This window comes from Culicoides brevitarsis, chromosome 3 (genome assembly GCF_036172545.1).
Source record: "Culicoides brevitarsis isolate CSIRO-B50_1 chromosome 3, AGI_CSIRO_Cbre_v1, whole genome shotgun sequence".
Classification (NCBI taxonomy): Eukaryota; Metazoa; Arthropoda; class Insecta; order Diptera; family Ceratopogonidae; genus Culicoides; species Culicoides brevitarsis.
The window spans coordinates 9,068,882-9,090,650 of NC_087087.1; positions in this window are offsets into that span (position 1 = coordinate 9,068,882).

The following is a 21,769-nucleotide window of genomic DNA, read 5'->3' on the forward strand; positions in this document are numbered from 1 at the left end:
TGTCATAGCTGTCAAAAAGCTGTCAAAGTGACATTTCGTGAATTTATTAAAATTTTAGTATTAAGCGGTTTCTGATAGATTTTTATAAGTTAATACAAAATGACGAACAGAAAATGTCAAAATCTTACCTTGAATTTTGTCAAAAAAAAATTAAATTTGACTTATGTCAAAATGACAGCTGTCAACTTTAAGTTGATTTCTTAAATATTTTAATATTTTTAAAAATTTCTTCAAAAATTTCTTTGAAGCTGTCAAAATTTTTAATGTTGATTTTAGAAAAATTTCAAAAATTTTCAAAATGCAGCTGTTTTAAGTTGATTTTTTAAAATATTTAACATTTTTTAAAAAAATGCAAAATTTCATAAAAATTTGAGCTAAAAAGATAAAAAAAAATTACCTTCAAGACATTTTAATTGTCAAATTAAAAATTTTTTAAATTTCACAAATGTCAAAATGACAGCTGTCAAATTTTAATTAATTTTTACTTCAAATTCAAAATATTTCCATAAAAATTCCTTAACAAAGAACAATTAAAGCTCATGAAAAATTCCTCAAGCACAAAATTGCAAAAGGTCAAGGCATTTCGTACTAATTGAAAATACCTGCTTCTACCCTCAATATTTTCCCATTGACTGAACATCACACAATCTATCCCCAAAATACCTTAAATCATTTCACGTGTGTCCCGTGTCCATGTGTTTGTAAATTCTCTGTCAGTTAACCCATTATTACATGATTTTAAATGTAGACATGTGAAAAATTACGATGCCATATGCGAAAAGTGAGGTACGACGACGACGTTTGTTGTGTTAATGCAACATGACAACATATTTCCATTTTAATCCCATTTGATCTGCATCTGAACTCAACTGAAATCTCCCGTGTGTGTGTAGGGAATATTTTACATAAACGCATGTAACAATCAATTCCAATTATATTTCATGTGTAGGGCTATTGTTCTTTTTTGCAAGGACTCTGTACGGAAAATCATAATAATCGAGTATCCCTTCTTTTTGTTGTTTTTAACGCATTTCGTCGAAAATTGCAAAATTTTTAAAAAGGTCACGTGGTTTGAAAAAAAATTCAGATCATCCAGATTTAAAAATTTAAATAGACCACGTGGTTAAAAAATTTATTAAATTAAATTTTCATTTATTTAATTAGTTATCAAATTTGAATTTAACCACGTGGTTAAAAAAATTTAATAAAATAATAAATTTAATTAATTTAAAAATTTAAAAAAGTCACATGGTTAAAGAAATTAATATATTAGATTTTCATTAAATTAATAAAATGAATTTTCTATAAATTAAATTAATTATTAATTTTTTATAAAATCACGTGGTTAAAAAAAATTTAATAAATTAAATTTTCATTTACTTAATTTTTTCATTTTATTTAACCACGTGGTTCATAAAATTAATCAATTATTTTTTCATAAAATTAAATTACAGATCATCAGATTGAAAATTTTAAATAGACCACGTGGTTAAAAATTAATTAAATTAAATTTACATAAAATAATTAAATAAGATATTAAATTTTTACTAAACCACGTGGTTTAATTAAATTAATTATAAAATTTATATAAAACTACGTGGTCAAAAAACAATTTAAAATTTAAACCACGTGGTTAAAAATAATAAAAAAAAAATTTATTACATTAAATTAATTATTAATTTTTTATTTAACCACGTGTCTTGAAAATTTTAAACCACGTGGTTAAAAAAATTTCAAACAGCGTGGTTAAAAAATTCAAACCACGTGGTTAAAAAATTTCAAACCACGTGGTTAAAAAAAAAAAATAAAAAATAGTTTTTAAAAATTAAATTAAAATTTTTTTTAACCACGCTAACTTGGTAATTTAAAAAAAAAATAAATAAAATTAATTAAACCACGTGGTTAATAAAATCGAAACCCGATAAAATTCTTAATCCTTTTCCAAAACGACAACTTTTTCCATTTTTCTCTCTGTACGAAGGATTTTGTGTATTTGAAGGCACGTGGGCTGTTGTTAAATGTTGTTACCACAATAAAGTAACACTATAAGCACAATTGTACGGTTCAATGCTAATGTCAAAATTCTTCCGCTTTCCCTGTTCTCGTCTCGTCCTGACATCCCCGCATGTTCGTCATGCAATGGCATTTACATCGAATGCATCGATTTTTAATATGCAGCCTGTGTGCGGTTCTATGTGAAAATGCACTTAATTGTTATTTGCCGAACACACGCACGTGGCAGGCAGGCAAAGCAGACACAAGACTGATGTAGAATTATAAATTAAAGCTATGGCTTACATCACCGCAATCATCTGGCCTATAAATGATGAACGATTTGTCGTCGTGCCGCATTCTAACCTGAAATTGGAAAAGGAAATTACAACCCGCCGCCGCACTAATAATAATAATATAATAATAAATAAGGAACGCGTCGCTGGGAAAATAAATGGGAAAGGATTTTACGCTTGGTTAAGACTTTGTGCGAAATTTATTGTATTTTCTGTAATTTATTGGAAGAGAGATTTTCGGGTGAAATTTTAATTTTTAATGATTGAAGTGACTTTTCATGCCGAACATTTGTCTCACTCACTCAAGGATTTTGTCGTACATCGATAACGGCTTCGTACAGCGAGACGACCTTGACATTGCGCTACACGTTTATCAAGGATGTGCGTCGCAGTTGGCGAGCAACAGACAACAAGATGGGTGATTACTGCATGGAATTGCATTTCGAGGCGCGCGTTTCATTACAACAGCGTGATCCATGCTGTTTTCACACAATTTTCCGCAGTCTGTTGGGTAGGAGGTAAATTATTAGTTCTAAACCATGGGAATAATTTAAAGTTATATTCATTCAAACATAATGCCAGCAATTAGTAACGTTTTCCTTTCCTTCCTTTTTTGAGTGCTTTTTCTTGAAATTCGGTGAAAATCTAAAATTTTATCAAAAAATTAAAAATTTTGAAATTATTTATTAATTTTTTAAATTATTTATTTTAAAAAAATTTTTCATTAATTTTTACTTAAAAAGGAAGGAAAATTTATTTTTTTAAAATATTTTTTAAAAAATATTTAAATAATTTTTTTTCCTATTTTAAAAAATTTTTTTGATATTTTTTAATAAAAATAATAATTTTTTATATTTAATTTGTCCCAAAATTAAGTTAAGTTGGAAATAAAAAAAAAGTTTTGAAATTCTTTTTCATACAAAATGACAAAATTTAAAAATTTTTTGTCATTTTTTAAAAAAATTTTTGTTTTTTTAAAGACTTAAATTTGGTCTTTAAAATCAAAATAAGTAAGTACTCAATTTTTAAAAATTTTTCAAAAAAAATTTTAATGAAAAAAAAAATTTTTTATTTTTTTGCAAATATTTTTAAATTTTTCACTTTAAGTGACTCATACTTAAGTCAACTAAGTTTTTATTACTTACGAGTTAAGTTCAAGGTTAAGTCAATTAGTTTTAAAATAACCGAAAAAACTTTTGATTTTCACTCATAACTTTCAACTTAATGAAACTTAATGTTAAACTTAAGCAAAAAAACTAAGATAAGTTGATTTAAGCTTAAGTTGAAAATTTTAAGTCAACATAAAATCTTTTGACTTAAGCTTAAGAATTAGAAAAAAGTTCATATATTCTTGACTTAAAGACCAATTTTGACAAAAATAAGGAATTATTAAAAAAAAATTAAGTTTTTATTAAATTGACTAAAAACTTTAATTTAAGAAAATTAGAAAAATATTTTTTCTTTTTGCTTTAAGTTAAAACAACTTTTGACTTATTCTTAAGCTTAAGTTGAAATTAAAAAATTCTTAAGTTATTGACTTAAAAATTTTTTAATTCCTGATTTTTTAAAAATTTAATTTTGATTTTAGAAATTTTTTTTCAAGTTCAAAATTTAAAAAAAAATCAAGTATTTTGCTTTTCCAAAGCTTTAAAATTAAAAAAAAATTAAATTAAAATTTTGAAAAATTTTTTTTTAAATTAAATTAATTAATTTTTTTTTTCAAATTAAATTAATTATTTTTTTTTAAATTTAAATTTATTTTAAAATTTTTTTAATATTTTTTAAAATTTTTATAAATTTCAATTTTATAAAAAATTATTAATTTTTACTTTTTAGTACTTTTAAAAAAATTTCATATTTTTCCAAATAATTTTTTTAATATTTTTTTTTTCCAATTTTTCTCTTTAGCATTCGTCGTGAAAGTGCATCTTAATTTCTTGTTACACAGCGCGATTGCCGTCGTCGTCGTCACACACACAACGAGAAAAATACACAACGTTACAAGTGAATCTTATAAATTATCATTAAAAGAACGCTACTGACACATATTTACCGACACGATGCCAGCCATGCAATGAAGCACTTGTCTGATGTTAATTGCTATGTTTTTAATTTAGCAGCAAAAAAATCTTTTTTTTTTGTGTGTATGACAATCCGGCTCAGCTTGTAACGCAAGAACGACACACGTAATCTAAACTTCACACGGACGAGATGCAACGCCAATAGGGAATAATAATTTTATTTCACGGTAATTGAGCATCCGTCCAAAGTAATAACACAATCTCCTCTAGTTAGACTCACACACATGAAAACCGCAGAGCAGAAAAAAAGAAGAATTTTATTGCATTTTACATTGGACACGAACTGAACATGCAGTCCTCTTATAATAAAGTTGACACACAACACACTCCTTATGAAATTTTCCAATTTTATTCATGGGCTTGTCGTTGTAAAAACGAAACACGACATATTTTGTGGACCAACTGTAAAAGACACAAGATTTTCTCACACACAATATGCCTTTTAAATTATTAGAGAAACAGTGCACTGCCAAACATCACGTACAAATTTTATCCGGGCGAGATCCGAGCCGTGCATGCACTTGTAGCTTAAATGGTGTAAAAAGACAGTTTTATAGATGTTTTATGCAACTTTTATGTAAATACTACAGATGATGATGAGTCGGGTGTCTGTGTGTGTGTGTGTGAGGAAAAAAGTCATTAAAGTAGAAAAATAGTTGGGAAATTTGTGTGCAAGCAACAACTCAGTAATAACGATAGAAAATTTTCAAGGATGGCTATCGGGTTACATAGCGAGATGCCTGATGATGGAAGCAACGACGACGACGACTATTCCCCTTGTATTTTAAAATTATTTTTAATAAAATTATTGGAGTGTGAGACAATGGTGCACGAGTAACGGCGGCGAACGAGGAAGAAGAAGGTCATGCAGTAAATCAAATTATTGGCAATCGAACGTGGCATGAGTGAATTTTCTGTCGGTAAGTAGCTTTTACATTATTTTTTGAGAGCACTTCAAGTTTTATTATGAGTAGAAAGCTGTTGTTGTAAAAATTTATCTAATTTTTCATCAAAAACATGTTTTTTTCAATAATTTTCTTTAATGAGAAACGTTTAAAAAATAACCGATAAAATTTGAAATTCGCTTTCTTGCTAATTCAATCTTTTTCAAATTAATTTGACAATTTTTTTCTTTTTAATTTTATTTCTTCTTTTTAATAATTTTTTTTATATAATTAAAAAGAAAAAAAAATTATTCAAAAATTATTAATTACAAAAAAAAAAAAATAATAATAAAATAATAACCGATAAAAATTTGTAAATGGCTTCCTTGTTGATTCAATTTTTTTTAAACTAATTTAACATTTTTTTTTTTTTTAATTTTTTTTTAAATAAATTTATTTAATTTCATTTTAAAAAAATTAAATATTATAAAATTCTGTAAAAAATGAGTAATTGTCAAAAAAATAACCGATAAAAATTTGAAAATTGCTGTCTTGCTAATTCAAACTCTTTAGCGGTTATATAATTCAATTTATATGAATTTTCAATTTTTGACTTCTTTTTTGTATGATTTTTTAAGTTTAATAATAAGAAATAAAATTTTATTTAAATTTATTGAATTTAATTATTTAATTTTTTTTAAATTCTTAATAAAACTGTTAAAATAAAAATCATTAATTTAGCTTTTCAATTTAGTTAATCCAATTTATTTATTTTAATTTTTTTAAATGAATTAAACATTAGTCAATTAAATAAAATTAATTTTTTTTTTTAATTTTTTAAAAATTATTTGAACATTTTTGAAAAGTTATTTAGAATTATATTTATGAAATTTTGATCAAAACCGAAAGAAATTAATTTTATAACAAATTTGACAAAAATTGAGTATTAAATGTTCAGAAAAAGATTCTTTTAAAATTCAAGGTCAGTTGAAGGTCATATTAAGGTTTTCTACAAAAATTCTAAAAAAAATTAGTTTTGCAAGAAAATTGTATTTTAAAGCAAATTATGAATCAAAAATCTAATAAATTTTCATAAATATTTTTGGAAAAAATTGATTAATTTTTTTTCAAAACTTTAATGATCAAAGTAATTTTTCAATACATTTCAACCTTTTCCAAGAAAATTTGTAACGGAAACTTCCATAAAACGGTCAATATTGTTCGCTTCATTAACAAGAAACGAGACAATAGACGACACTTTTCCTATTATTAGTCACTGGATACTGCAAAAAAAAAGCAAATAACAAGGATGCAAGCGACTAACGGGCAGGCAGCAAAGCAGGCGATGTTGTTGTAACAAGCACACAATGAATATATAATTTGGTTTTAATTGATTAAATTTACGTTTCTCTCTCTCGGCGTGTGTGTGCGTGCCAAAGTGTTGGGGTGTACTTTGTGCATTTTGCGAACAGTAGCAACAACAACAACGACATCATAACAACAACGGTAGACGGTAGCGGCGGCGTATCTGTAACATATACAAACTCTTCTGTTGATTTAATTATGAATGTCATGCTATTTGGATTTCATTTATTTTTAAATATTTAATTTATTTGCTCTTTGTAGTAGGCGAGTGTCTGCGTTTCCGTTTGTCCTATCGCACCCTACATCATCATCATCAACATTTATATTACGACTATTATGTTAACCAATTTTATGTTGTATCAATTATTATCAACAACGACGACGACGTGGGGATGGAAAATTGTGTTATTGAAACATCTCTTTACATTTATTGGGACAGCCTGACATTTTCCCATATCAAACAAGAAGTGAGTGAGTGGTGTCGAAGCTAATAATTCGAGGAAATTACTCATAAATGTCTGAACATTGCCACAAAAACATACAGAGCAAAAAATAACATTAATCAGAGATGTATACGAGGAACTTGACACACTGTGACAAATCATGACACTGATACATCCTTATAAAATTTTATTCGTCTTTTCAGTTTTCATTACATTTTTACTGTACTTGCTTCGCTCCTTCCTTGGCATGTCGGCAGCAAATCCTGTGTTGTACAGTTTTGTAAGCTCATAAATATTGTTGACGATGCAACTTACATACGGGATGGATAGCAGCAGCACAGCAACAAAAAAGAGTTTCCATAAAAGTTTTAATATGACCAAATGACAACAAAAGAAGTTAAAGTTTCATTTAAAGCAGAGTGTTGCACAGACACAGATTCATGTCACACAAGGAAAAAAAAGGAAAAGTCGAGGAAAAATTGTAAAAATTTTAGAAAAATGAAATAATAAAATGAAGATTGAAATGGTTTTTTACGGCCAATGCGAAAAATTGCATTAGGGTGACACGATGTAAAATTATCACAGGAGCTGATTTATAAAATAATTTTTGTTTAAATAATTCTTAACGATGAGATGGTAAGTTTTTATTAAAAATTTAATTTAAAGTAAAATTTATTCTTTCAGAATTTGTTAATCAACTTTTTTAAGATGTTGGAACTATAAAATTAAAATTCACAAAAGACGATTTTTTCGAACATAAAAGAACATAGGACCCACTAAAAGTCGAAAACTAAAGGTCGAAAACAAAATTAAATATAGGTCTCAAACAAATCATCAGCAACCAAGAGAAGCTGACAAGTTATCAGACTAAAAGCTACGAGACAGAAATTAATTCTACAGAAATAACTAAATTTAGTTGAAAAGTATGAGCACTTCAAATGTTGTTTCGGAAGACATTTCTAAGAAAGTGAGGAAGAAACTGTTAACTGTTGAACTTAAATAGACATAACAGCTCCAAAGGCTTGAAGGAAATAATTATATCATCATCTCAAACGAATACAAACAAGGATACGGATTTTGGAATCTTACTTTTATTACCTGAGTGACATAAAAAATTAATTTAAGCAAACAGAAAAGTGCCTAACGTTTAGAAGATCTTTAGAAAAAGTTAAACCCTTCGAGTATTCATTATACTGAAGAAGGAACAGTTCTTATTTTAGTAAAGAAATTCAATGTACTGAACTGAATGACAGATTACAAGCTCAGTTAATCAGAACATTTCAAAATGTTGTGTTTTTTCTTAACTATTTCGTAATGAAAACGTTTAGAAATTAATTTTTTACCTTTTAAAAATTTTGCCTTCATCTATCAATCCAAAAGTGTTAAAAATGGACACCCTATAACTAGGTTATTATTATTATTAGTATTATTATTACAAAGATTGCTTTTAAGATGTACTTTTTTCCGTTATGGATTTTCTTCTACTTTTTTTTCTTACTTTTATTTTTGGGCAAATTGCACGACATACATACCCGAGCAGCTCCCAGACACATGGAGCCAAAATTATGTGTTTTGTGATGATATGTAATTGTCTAACTGTACGTCATGAGAAAAATCTTACACAACATGGCCATTGCTGCAGTGAATTAAACAATGTCAAAGTTATGAAAAGTTGTATGGACACACACGATGTTGATGTTGGACTAGTTCCTTGAATAACAATAAACATTTCTTCCGTTAGTTTTTTTTTTGTGTGTGTGCTGAAGCTTTCGTTATCTGGGTTCACTCATCATTTCGTGCAATGTTCGGTGTTTGCGCTATTTATTTTCATTTTCTTGTGCATTATATCGGATTTTGAAACAAAGATCACGACAAAGAGTGGGAGTTTTTTTTAATGCTTAACTAAACTTTGTAAATATTTTTCCCGAGATTTTTCTATTTATTTTTTTCTTCTTGTTTATTTTTATCGGGCTATGAAAAAAAAAAGTTTTTACATCCCAACTGTACACTTTTGTGCTCGGTATTTTATTTGTACATAAACACCACCGTTCAATTTTTTAATGCACTCTCAGGTCCATTAAATGTATTTTTGCATTCATAAATAGACAAACAGTGTGAGAGGGTGAAGCTAACTTGCATTCGATTTGGATTTGGAGCCAAATTCCATTTTATTTTGTACAACGTCGAGTGAGAGAAAAAAAAACATTTTTACATTTATTGAGTTGCAACTGAAACGCAGTGTTATCTCATTTGAAACTCGATACCGCGCCGTGTTTTTCTCTAAACAACGGGCAAGTCCTTATATTTATTGGCATATTGTTGTTTTTCGTGAAAAACAAATTAAAACAATTTCATTGATATTTTTATCAGTTAAATGTCAGCTGAAATGTTGCATTTTTAAATGCACCAAAAAATAATAGAGTTTTGTATTGCTGCTCGATTTTTTTGTTGCGCCTTTTATAAATACATAATAAAAAGGGAACGAGAAAATAAGCGTCCCGTGTTTGTTTGTTTGTTTTGTTTTGTTTATCACTTGATACGTGCGATTTTTTGTCACTGTTTGCCGTTCATTGTTTGTTGGATTTAACATTTTTATCAAGATAAAGACTTGAAGTGACTTTTTGACGCTAATGTTTATGTAAATATTTTTGTGTCTTTTTCGAGGGATTCAATTAAAAAGTTTGACAATCATCGAGCATTGAAAAGTGGTAAGTTTCATTTTATTTACAAGGATTTTTTACAATAAAATTTTAAATTTTTTAGGATCATGTCAAATTTGACTTTGGATATTAGTTTGAAGTTTAAAATTATTCTGATGAGGAATGAAGGAAGGAACTATCAAAGCGCATTTCTGAAGAAACCTGAAATATATGAGAGATGTTCAACCATATTTACTGAGAAGCGAAAACGAACTGAGGTTGCCCCCAATGAGATCAGCATTCGCACAGAATTGTTTATTTTACAAAAGAGTGAATTTATTGAATGACATGATGCGTTACGGATTCAATATCGACGTGAACTATGTGAATTTCAAAAAAGCCGCGCACGAATTTGTAAAAGGCAGATTTCGATCTCACTGAGACACATCCACAGACCATCAGCTAATTTTTTCCATCGAAATGCTCAAACGAGAAAATTAAGTAGATGAATGAGCCAAAAACTTTTTTTTATATATAAAGCATGAACAAGTGTGAATTTTTATTGAGGTCATGTGGCTATGGAGAGGAAACTGCATAATATTCCGAAAAATTAACAATTTTTCCAATGTAAAAAGGAAAAGTTTTCCGTCTATTATCTCTCGAACAATCCAGCTGCTGAAAAAAAAATTATTAGACAGATATATCGTTTATTTGTGGTTGTTCTAATGCTGAAAGCCAAACAAAGCCGATTATAAGTTCTGCGAAATTATATTGAAAGAGCAAACGGAAGGTCATCCAAATCCTTTTCTAATTTCCTTGTGAATTCAAGTTAGAACGCAAAACCACTTAAAGGCTCCAACTTTTTTTTTCTCTCTTTATGTCTCTGTTGTATCATTAAAGGATTTATTTCTGAGCTGAAAAAAAAAACGTAAACAAGTAACTAGCCAGTGGCATTCGGTTCAAAACACAAGCAATTGAACACGAATTGCAGCAGAATATTAACTATCCTATTTCGGAATAACAACAAAAACAAGAGAGTTGCGTGGAAAAAATGGCATTCCTTCTGTTTTTGTATCATTCTCTACTCTACTATCACTTTTCTATCAATATAATATGGAAATCCACGTTGGTTTTATGTTTACTTGTTTATTCTTCTCTACATGGTCACTGTACACAGCTCTTTTTTTCTGCTGAAAAATTTTACATTCGAGACTTATTTTTTATTTCCGCCTTAACCACACAAATATTTGCCTCTTTTTTCCGTCTCAGCATTGTTTTCAAATTGAGTGCTTCACGAGTGCAGCGGAAAAAAAGAGGGAAAATGAATGTAACATTTGACCAACGAGAGTATATGAAGCGAGTGGGCAAAAGCAAAGCAAATCAGAGTCAGGCGAATAAACAACAGGCAAATAGTATGCATGCCACGAAAGGTAGTCTATCTTCTATTTATTGTTTCTAACGGTTTCTCTTTCTCTCGCTCTGTGTTTTCATTATTTTATAATCTGGTCGTTGTCGTCTCTTCGTCGTTTTTCTCGGCAGCAGTGGTAGTATTAGAACTCTAACAATATTACTTTAGTGGTTTTTTGTTGTCTTTGGGATGTCTCACTTGCACGCGGTTGGCTTTGATGTTGTAAATTGGAAAACAATTGTGTTATGTATGGCTCTCTTTTTTTTGCACCAAGTCATATTTCGTCGTTAGCTGAGGAAGGAAAAAAAGGTGCGAAATGGTATTTTAATTATTTTTACCTGATTGACACTGTCGACAATGAATTCTAAGTACATTTTTACAGAGGTTGGTTGTGAATTCATTATCATTTAAGGGTTTAACGTAGAATTTAGCGGAATTGAATTTTTCTTTGTATTCGGAATTATTAAAAAAAATTACTTGTTTTAAGATTAATTGTAAAAAATATTAAAATTTTTCGAAAAATTTTCTTTAAATAGAATCAAAATAAGTTAAATTTGATCAAAAAGATTGAAATTTGACATCTGTCAATTCAAATATTGACCGTTAAATTTAGTATTTTATGAGTAACTTTTAATTTTAAGTAAAATTAATGTCAAAATCTAAAAAAATTAATAAAATTTTTACTAAAATATTTTTTAAAAAAAGTGAAAAAATAAAAAAATTAATTTGAGAAAAATTAATTTAAAATTCCAAATAAAAAAAATTTGGATTTAAGAGCTTATCAAAATTTAATTTAAGAGAAGCTTATAAAATTTTAGCTTTTAAAAAACTTTGCTTCAAAACTAATCTTGAAAAATTTCGATGTTCAGAGGTTCTGAAGCTTTTTAATTTTGAAGGTCATATGAAGGTCATTTGATATTAAAGAGACTTTTTAGAAAGAAAAAGGCTCGAAATTTAAAAATTTTGTTAAACTTGACATTCTCAACTATATTTTAAAGTTTGTAGCTCTTTTCTTTTGGAAGCTACAAGGATTTTTTTTCAAGGATAAAAATTTGAATTACAATTTTTCAATAATTTTGTGTTCAAATCTGTAATTTGTAATAATTCATGTTTAAGCTTCCTTTTAAGGAAACGAGATTTGTGATCAATTTTCATTTCTAAGGAAACATTCTCCTTTCCACGTAACTCTTAAACGATGCAAAACTTTCCTCCTTCAGCAAGGATTTGGTCTGATGCATACTTAATTATCGTTTGCAATTTGGGGTTTTAGTTGTCTCAACATGCATATTTTACACACAAAAGAGATTTCTTGCATGCCACATCACTTTTCTTTGTCCTCCATACACCAAAGTAGAATCTCTTAAGATATTTCTTCTCTGCTTAATTGTCGCATGCAAAGCCCATTAAATGATGCACATATTCGGAGATTTGCATCTACTTAGTACGCCATGAGACTGTTGGCTGACCTGCCTGACCGCATAATGACTAAGAATTAGGCTCTGTCTTGAAAATTTGTAAATTTGTGTGTGCTGTGCGTGTAAACGGAGCATAAACTTTGATTACGAAAGAAAATGACTACTGACCAAAATCTGGAGGGTTTTCTAATAAAATATAATATTGCCGAGGTATATTTATTTAAATATTGTGTGCAAGGAGGAAAAGCGGCAACTAATATGCAAATAAGTATATCGCACCTGGATATTTAGATATGATTTGCTTACTCTCAATAACAACTTGTTTAAATAACAATATTAGAGCACAAGATCCCAACCAACGACATCAGACACTCTTTCTCTCTCCGAACGACGATGGCTTTGTTTACCATTTTCCTGTTTGTGTCGATACGAAAATATTATATTATTATAATATGTTGTGCACCTTCTTGTGGATTTTGTCGTAACACAATCTGTTTGTTTGTTGTCTCTTGCCTCGTGTGTGTTGTGTGATCTTTGAAAGCGAGAAGAAACAATTTTGCAATAATAACAGCTTCTGGTTGTTTGGTCGATCTTGCTGAGATTAAACTTTTTTTTTTGGCAAGAAAGCCCTTTTTGACAAGGTCGGAAATACTTTTAAGTCAGAAGAAAGCTTTTGCTTGAGAATTTTGGCCCAAAAATTAAAAGTTAAAAAAAAACTTTTTTTAAGCCAAAATTTTAAGTCAGTTTTAAATAAAAATAATTTTCAAAAAAATAAAAAAAAATTAATTTTAAATTAAGAATTAAAATTATTTTTTTTAAATTTAAAAAAAATAATTAATTAATTTTAATTTTAATAAATTTAATTTTTTTTTTAAATTTTAAATTTTGATAAAAATTATTTTAATAAAACAATTTTTTTTAGGAAAAATCGGTTTAATTTTTTTTTTAATTTTAAGTTAAATTAAATTAAATTTAAAAAAAATAAATAAGCAAATAATTTTAAATAAATTTTTAAAAATTTTTTCATGAAATTTTTTTTTTTTCGTCAAAAATTAGTGTCAAAGGCAAGATAATAATTTAAACTAAAATAATTAATTATTTAAATAATTTTTAAAAAAAATTAATTTAATTAAAAAAATTAAATAAAAAATTAAAATAAAAAAATTTAATTTTTTTTTTAATTAAAATTTTGAAATAAAAAAATAATTAAATAAACAAATTAATTCAATTAATTTTTGTAAGAATTAAATTTTGAATTTTGACTTAAAATTTTTTAGGCCAAAAGTCAACTCATTTTTGACTTATCTTCAAGCAAAAGCATTTCTTTAGCCTCAAACTTTATCCGAACCCTGCTTTAAAAGACGAAACAAGAAGGCTCGTATAATAAAGTAATGAATCTGCATATTATTTCCAAAATTGAAGGTAAATAAGATGAATAAGCAATGCATCTTGCCAACTCCTTGGTCCATCATGTGCCACAAAAAAGCAACAAAAACTCGACACCAGATGCAATATTTTATTAATTAAATTGCATGGACAAGACAAATATCGAAAAATGTCATTTCAAGGACATTTCCGGTGATTTTTTTTTCAACAACATTGAAAAAAATGACAACAATTTGTCATATTTTTAAGCAGATTTGAGACGGATTATACATTTTATTTCCTTCCTGTCCGTTCTTCGATTCCAAACAAAAAAAATCACGGATTTTCTATTTTTTTTCTTTTCAGCCTGAAACTTGTCCTCCCATCGCAATTGGCAATTTGCCTGAAAGCTACCTTAATTTAGTCAATAAATTTACGCATGATAGACTTAAAATAATATTTTATTTTTATATCTCTTTTACAGAAAATGGAAAAGCAGGAAAGTTGTCAAGGTAGGTTTATTTTTTCTTGTGTTACTAACTTAACTTCGTTTTTTCCGATAAAAAAAAGTAGGAGAAGACGTCGTGGAGACAAAAAATGACAAACATTACTATTGAGAAGAAAACTTTTGGCCTATCATTTATTTTGTCGACTTCGAATATTTGCAATAATAAATTTGAGAGAAGAAAAAAGGAAAGAAATGGAAATAAAAATGCAATTTTATGATTGATACGTTTTGTCATTCAAAATAAATGTACTTTTTTCCGCTAAGGAGACAGAGAAACGGAAAAAATGGAATCGGAATAATTTGCCACTTAAATAATAAATGACAAGGCGTTTTGTGAGGAATTGAAGTTTCGCGATTTTTTTAAAAAAGCTTTTTTAAAGATTTGTTTAAAAAATAAAAGATAAAATAAAATAAAATAAAATAAAATAAAATAAAATAAAATAAAATAAAATAAAATAAAATAAAATAAAATAAAATAAAATAAAATAAAATAAAATAAAATAAAATAAAATAAAATAAAATAAAATAAAATAAAATAAAATAAAATAAAATAAAATAAAATAAAATAAAATAAAATAAAATAAAATAAAATAAAATAAAATAAAATAAAATAAAATAAAATAAAATAAAATAAAATAAAATAAAATAAAATAAAATAAAATAAAATAAAATAAAATAAAATAAAATAAAATAAAATAAAATAAAATAAAATAAAATAAAATAAAATAAAATAAAATAAAATAAAATAAAATAAAATAAAATAAAATAAAATAAAATAAAATAAAATAAAATAAAATAAAATAAAATAAAATAAAATTTTTTAAAATTTTAAATAAAATAAAATAAAATAAAATAAAATAAAATAAAATAAATATAAAATAAAATAAAATAAAATATAAATAAAAAAATAAAATAATTAAAATAAAATAAAATAAAATAAAATAAAATAAAATAAAATAAAATAAAAAAATTTAAAATATTTTTCAAAAAAAGTTAAAAATTTTCAAATAATAAAGATATTTTAATAAAAAAAATTATAAAAATATAAAATTATTTAAAATATCAAAATTTTCAGTTAAAAATTTTCAAAAATAGAAATTAAAATATAAGAGAAAAATGTTAAGAGAAAAAATTTTTAATTTCTTTTCTCATTAAAAAATTTTTTTAGCATCTCCCAAAGAAATTTCACCGCAAAACATCAAATCTTCACAAAATCCGATCTAATTTCGAGAAAGTGAATTACATTTCATGAAAAAAAAATTTGTAATACTCACAGCGACAAAAAAATATAAAATTCATTCATGAAGAAAATTTTCCTTTTTTTTCGACACCAATTCGATTATTATTGCCTTCACTTTCCTCCCAGACGATTATTTAACATGTCACGCTGTAACGTTCCCGAGAGGCCCAAGCAACAATGTGCAATGTCAAAGGCACTTCCTTTTTTTTTTTTGTAAAAATGCATCGACTTCAATTTTTCGGTAGTCTGAAAAATATCAAAAAGAAATTGAAAATATTATTACAGCAGCGGCAACAGCGTGAGAAAAAGTTTTTCCTTTAACTTAACAAGAAGAGAAAATGAGATAAGAAGAGAACAAGAACAAAACGTGAAACGAATAATATTTTCTAAAAAACTTAAAATTCTTTGTTAACAAAAAAAAAGTAGAGAAATGCATTTCGAGACAAAACAAGAAAAAAAAAAGTTTTTTAAGCAACTTACTGTGTTATTTAGACTTTGCAATGCGAACAATGTACAACAAATAAATAAGCGATTGGAAGTAATTTCGTAGATAAAAGTTGTTGTTGTAAGTTCGTGTCGCGCTTTCGTCATAATCTAACATTTTTTGATTAAATTCTGGATTCTGGATGAATTTTCTCGTTTTATTTCCGAAAAAAACGCAGAAAAAAGTCGCAAGATAAACATTAAATATATTGCGATGCGCGCTCGTTTTGCTCCCAGTAGGAACGAATCTTCGTCTTTTGTTGTGTTTTTCCGTCTCTTCCGCTTTTTGTGAGTTTAAGTGTTGATATCACTTGGAAATAATCCAATAAAATCATATCATTTCATATAATTTTTCCAACATTTTGTGTGCAACCAACTCTTCTCTTCTATAAATTTTATTGTCTCTTCAACTTTTTTTCCTTTTCTTATTTTGTATCAATATCGAGAAAAACTGGGAAAAAAAGTAAAAGGATGAAATTTGTAATAATAAATAAAAATAAATACAGAAGAAAAGTTGAAATATTGAAGTTTTGTCGACTGAAAAAAGGCAAAAAATGCGAAATAAGAAGCTCAGGGAGGAAAGTAGGTGCACTAAATTTCTGCCATATTGATGCCAAGACGTCATAAAAATAATAATTTTTGGCTTTGTGTGTTTTGAGGTCCTTTTTCGGTGATGAGCAAGAGACGAACCAATCAAAATCTAATCAAATGGAAAATAGTTAATTTTCATCAGTTTCATCGGCACAGAGAGTGAGAAAAGAGGAAATAAATGCCTCTGATGTGATTTTGTGTAATGTTTTGGTGTAAGAGAAGACCGCACTCAAGTTTTATAAATATTTGTTGTACACAAATATAACACAGAGAGGAGATAAATGACACTTCACAACAATAGCAGGAACTGGCATCATCATGCTGCATGGCTCCAGTCGATGATGCGTAGAGAATTTTACACAGCAGTAGTGACAAGCGTTGCATTCTCTCATGAAATTTCAAATAAAGTTGCACTGTGAGAGGATTTTTTACATGATTTATTGACCATTAGATTTTTCTAAAAAAAAAAAAAAAAATTACAAAAAAATAAAATTTTGGAAAATTCAAGGATTTCTTAAAAAATTTTAATATTTTCTTGAAAAAACGAAAGACTTCTAATAAAATATTTAAAAAATTGAAGATTATTCGTGAAAACTCAAAATTCTTTAAGATTTCTTTCTCTATTGAGAAATGTGAGTTTTTATGAATAATTTTCAATTTTTCAATATCTCATAAGTTTTTTTCCAATTTTTTTTGTTTTAAAATTTTTGTGAAAAATTTTTAACTTTTTTCGATTTTTCAAAAATTTAACGATTTTTCTTTTTGTTTTCTATGAAATTAAAATTAAAAACAGGAAACGAAAATTAGATCAATTTAACAGAAAAATAATAAAAATAAAATTAAACTTTCGTAAAATCTTAAATTTTTATGTATTTTTTATTAAAATTTTTTTTTTAATTAATAAATTTGTTAATTTTATTTTTTTTTTTAATTATTTTATTATTTTTTAAATTTTTTAATTATTAATTATTTTTTTTATAAAATTAAAAAAATTTAAACAAAAAATTTAATTAAAATTTCGAAAACCAGTGAAAACTTAAATGATAAAAATTTAACAAATTTGATAAAATTTAAAAGGTTTTTAAATATTCAATAAAAATTTTAATTTGTATGAAAAGTTTGAGATAAACCCAAAATATTTTAAAATTTTTCAGAAAAATCATGTTTTTTTAAGAAAAAATAAAATTATGTAAAAATTAAAATTCATCAGGAGTTTTTCTAAAATTTTCTTGATAAATTTAACATTTTTCCAAAAATTCCTCAAGATTTTCGTACAAAATTTTATTTATTTTACTTTTTTAATTTTATGAAATTTATAAAATTTTTCGTAATTTAAGTTTTTACTGGTTTAAAATTTTATTTGACTTTTTTTTCAAATTTTCATTAATTTATTTTTAAAATAAATTAAAAATTATTATTAAAAAATAATTAATTACTTAATTATTATTAAAACTAATTTTAATTATTTATATTTTAATTTTATTGATTAATTAATTTAAATTTAATTATTTTTTTTAAAACTTTTTAGTTTTTATTTATTTTTTTAAAGTTTTCTGTCAATTTAAAATTGTTAAAAAATTAAAAAAAAATTTGTAATACCTTTCCGTAAATTTCCTTCCCATTGCGTGATAAACTCCTGTCCGGCACGTCGTACATGCACGTAACCCGAGAATCAAACGACAAAGTTAATGTAGAATCTGTCAAACTCGATTTACATTTCGTTTCATTTTCAGCATTCAAGTGCCTTGGTTCGACACACAATGGACTCTATTCAAATTTCAAAGCAAATTTTCCCACCCAAAAAGGGCACTTGATAGGTCGTTCGGTTATCAACGAGTTTCATTTGCTTTCCTGTCCAATCTCTGTAACTCTCTTGATTTTTTTTTTGGTTTCAACATTCATGCGGTGAAGGCCAAGTTTGAGATTTTTCTGCCAAAAAATGCAATAAAATCAAAGTTGTTTTATTTTGACATTAATAATATTCCGAGAGAAGGGAGAAAAAACTGCCAAATATCACAGACATATTTCTTATCGCTTTTTTTTGTTGTTGTTGTTGGAATGTGTCTCTCGTTGAAAAGTCTTTCAGGCAGCTAAATTTGTATTAATGACCTATTTTATCATTTTTACGTTGTTGTTGCTGAGCACAAATTATGCAAGTCATAAAATTTCTAATATATTGAAAGGTCTCGCATTTTTAGGCAGAAACAGAATTTTGTGTTTTAATAATGAAGATTTTTAAAAAATTTTTATGTTTCTGTCTAATATAGCAACATACATCTCTCGGAAGACATCCTTGAAGTACATGTATGACTTTTTTTTCTTGCTCAATTTTGAGCCCATAAAAACATTTATCGACCAATAACATGATAATGTATTGCTACCTATCCAAGTTGCAGTGCAGAAAAATTCCTACTTGTAAAATGAATAATAATGATGTACTGCTCTTTTTCTTCTATGGTGCCCTGTGAGTCAAAAAAGGAGGTAATTTAGCATCTTTGAGTGTTAAATTTTAACTTTAATTAAAAAAATTTAAAAAAAATTTTTTTAGAGGTTTTTAAAATTTTAATTTTTTAAAAAATATTTTTAGCCTTTGTATGTTAATTTAACAACTTTAGGGATTTATTTTGACATTTATTAATTTAAGCATCTTTTAAATAAAATTTAATTAAATTTTATTATAAATTAAGTAATTAAATTATTTAATTAAATTTAATAAAAATAAAATCTTAATTTAAATAATTAATTAAATTATTTTTACTTTAATATTAAATTTTTATCAATTTTATTAAACTTTTTTTTTTTAAATAAAATATTTTAAGGTTTAGTTTAAGAATTAAGGGATTATTTTAAAAGGTTTGGTTAAAGAATTTTTTTTAGACCTTAATAACGAAAACTAAAAAAAGCTAAATTAACTTTTGAATTATTGAATTAACATCTTAAGAGACTAAATAAACCTCTTGTAGGATAAAAAAAAATAAATTTTCCTTCAAGAAGTGAGTTTAGTCTCTTAAGATGTTAATTTAATTCCTTCAATTTGCTCTTTTGGATGTTAATTTAATACCTTAAAAATTTTTTTAAGTCCTTTAATATTAAATTTTATGATTAAAAAGAATAATTTAGCACATAAAAGGAGTAATTTAACAACTTTGAGTATTTCGTTGGTATTATTTTACATCTTTTGAGTGTTAAATTAACACTTTTTTGGCATAAAATTCAAAATTTTGTTTGAAAAAAATAATAAAATAATTCTTTTGGTATTCAAAAGAATTAAATTATTATCTTTAGATGTTAATTTAGTACCAAAAGATGTTAAAATAATTCATCTGGATGTTAATTTAAGCCCTCAAGAGGTTATTTTAACACCTAAAAGTAAAAATTTTGTGTCAAAATAACCTTCTTTCATTCCACAGAGTCATCCTTCTCCAAAGAAACGCAGCTATCGTCACTTCTTCTACCTTGTAGACGTTTATTATTGTCGTCGAGACGCCTATTAAATGTCCATATATTACCTACTAGTACTCATCGCTCGCCTCATACACGAGTAGATTGAGTGTTAAATATTCAATTTTGCTGCCTGCTGCCCAAAATAAGGCGAAAAAAGAACTAGTCGAACTTTTATCATGCAATATTTTATTTAGAGAACCACATATTTAACGTCATATAATGTTGCATGCCATCGCAATTGCTGAATGAATGGACTTTTAAGTACTTCGATTTCCAAACAAAAACATTAATGTTCGGCGTCGTTGTCGTCGTCTCGAACTTAATTCATTTTTGAGTATCGCCTTCGGATAAATTTATATTGAAATAAATGATGTATGATGTTTGTTGCGATGACTTTGCATGTGCTCGATGAGTTTTTAAAGGTTAAAGAAAGAAATTTTCTTTCTTTTTGGAAAAAAATAAAAGTCCGTGATTGATAGCCTTGTGCGAGTCGATTTCGAACTGAAATGGATTCAAGGATGGGTTTTGTTGAAGGATGTAATTTTTTTTTAACCATTTATCGCTTAATTTTCATTAAAGATGAAAAAATTTGAATTTTTAAATATTTTATCTATAAGTTTTTAATTTTATATTTTTTTTGCTGAATTTCGTCCTTTTAAAATGATTTTTTTTTGCATTTAAATTTTTTTCTTTGCCAAAAGTGAATTAAAAATTCTTGTTGATCAAATGATTTTTCTTATTTTTGTTTTTTTCAAAATTTTTCAATTTATTAAAAATAATTAATTGAATAAAAATTAACAAAAATTAATTGAGTAAAAATTTTAATAAATAAAAAAAATATTTTTTTTTAATTTTTTATATTAAAAAAAATTAACTTTAAATTAAAAAAAATTAAATAAATTTAATTTAAAAAAAAATTAAATTTAATTTAAAAATTTACAGTCAATTTAATTAAAATAAAAAAAAAATATTAAGTGAATTTAATTAAAAAAAATTGTAAAAAATTTGCTCTGATAAAAAATATTTTTAAAGATTTCTTTTTATTTTATTTTTTTTATTAAAATATTTTTTTAAAATTAAATCAAAATTATTTTTAAAAATTATTATTAAAATTAAAATCTTTTATTTTATTTTTTTTTTATTTTAAAAATCTTTCGATCTTTTCTCATGACATTTCGATTAAAAATTTATTAAACCAAATTTTTTTTCCTTCTATCTATTCATCTCAACTCAACTCAAGGATATCTCATCCGCCAATTAATAATTGAGCAATCCAACACCGCGTCATGGCATTTCTGTAAAAATGAAGCAATGTGACACCTTCAACAGCGACAAACAGAAAAAAAATCGCTGATACTTGATAAAGTCAGTCATGCAGACAATGACAATGGTTGCAATGCATCAGGATCAGCAACGGCAACAGCAACACTGCAAAAGCGGAGAAAATGGATGCATATTAATAATAAAATTATATTTATAAAAAAGTGGTGTAAAAAATCCAACGAAAAAATGCTTCACCGGGGATGCAAAAAAAAAAACAAAAAAAAATTGTACATAAAATCATAACATCTGTTACTTTTTCAACTTAATTTTCTGTAACAACAAACTTCAAACA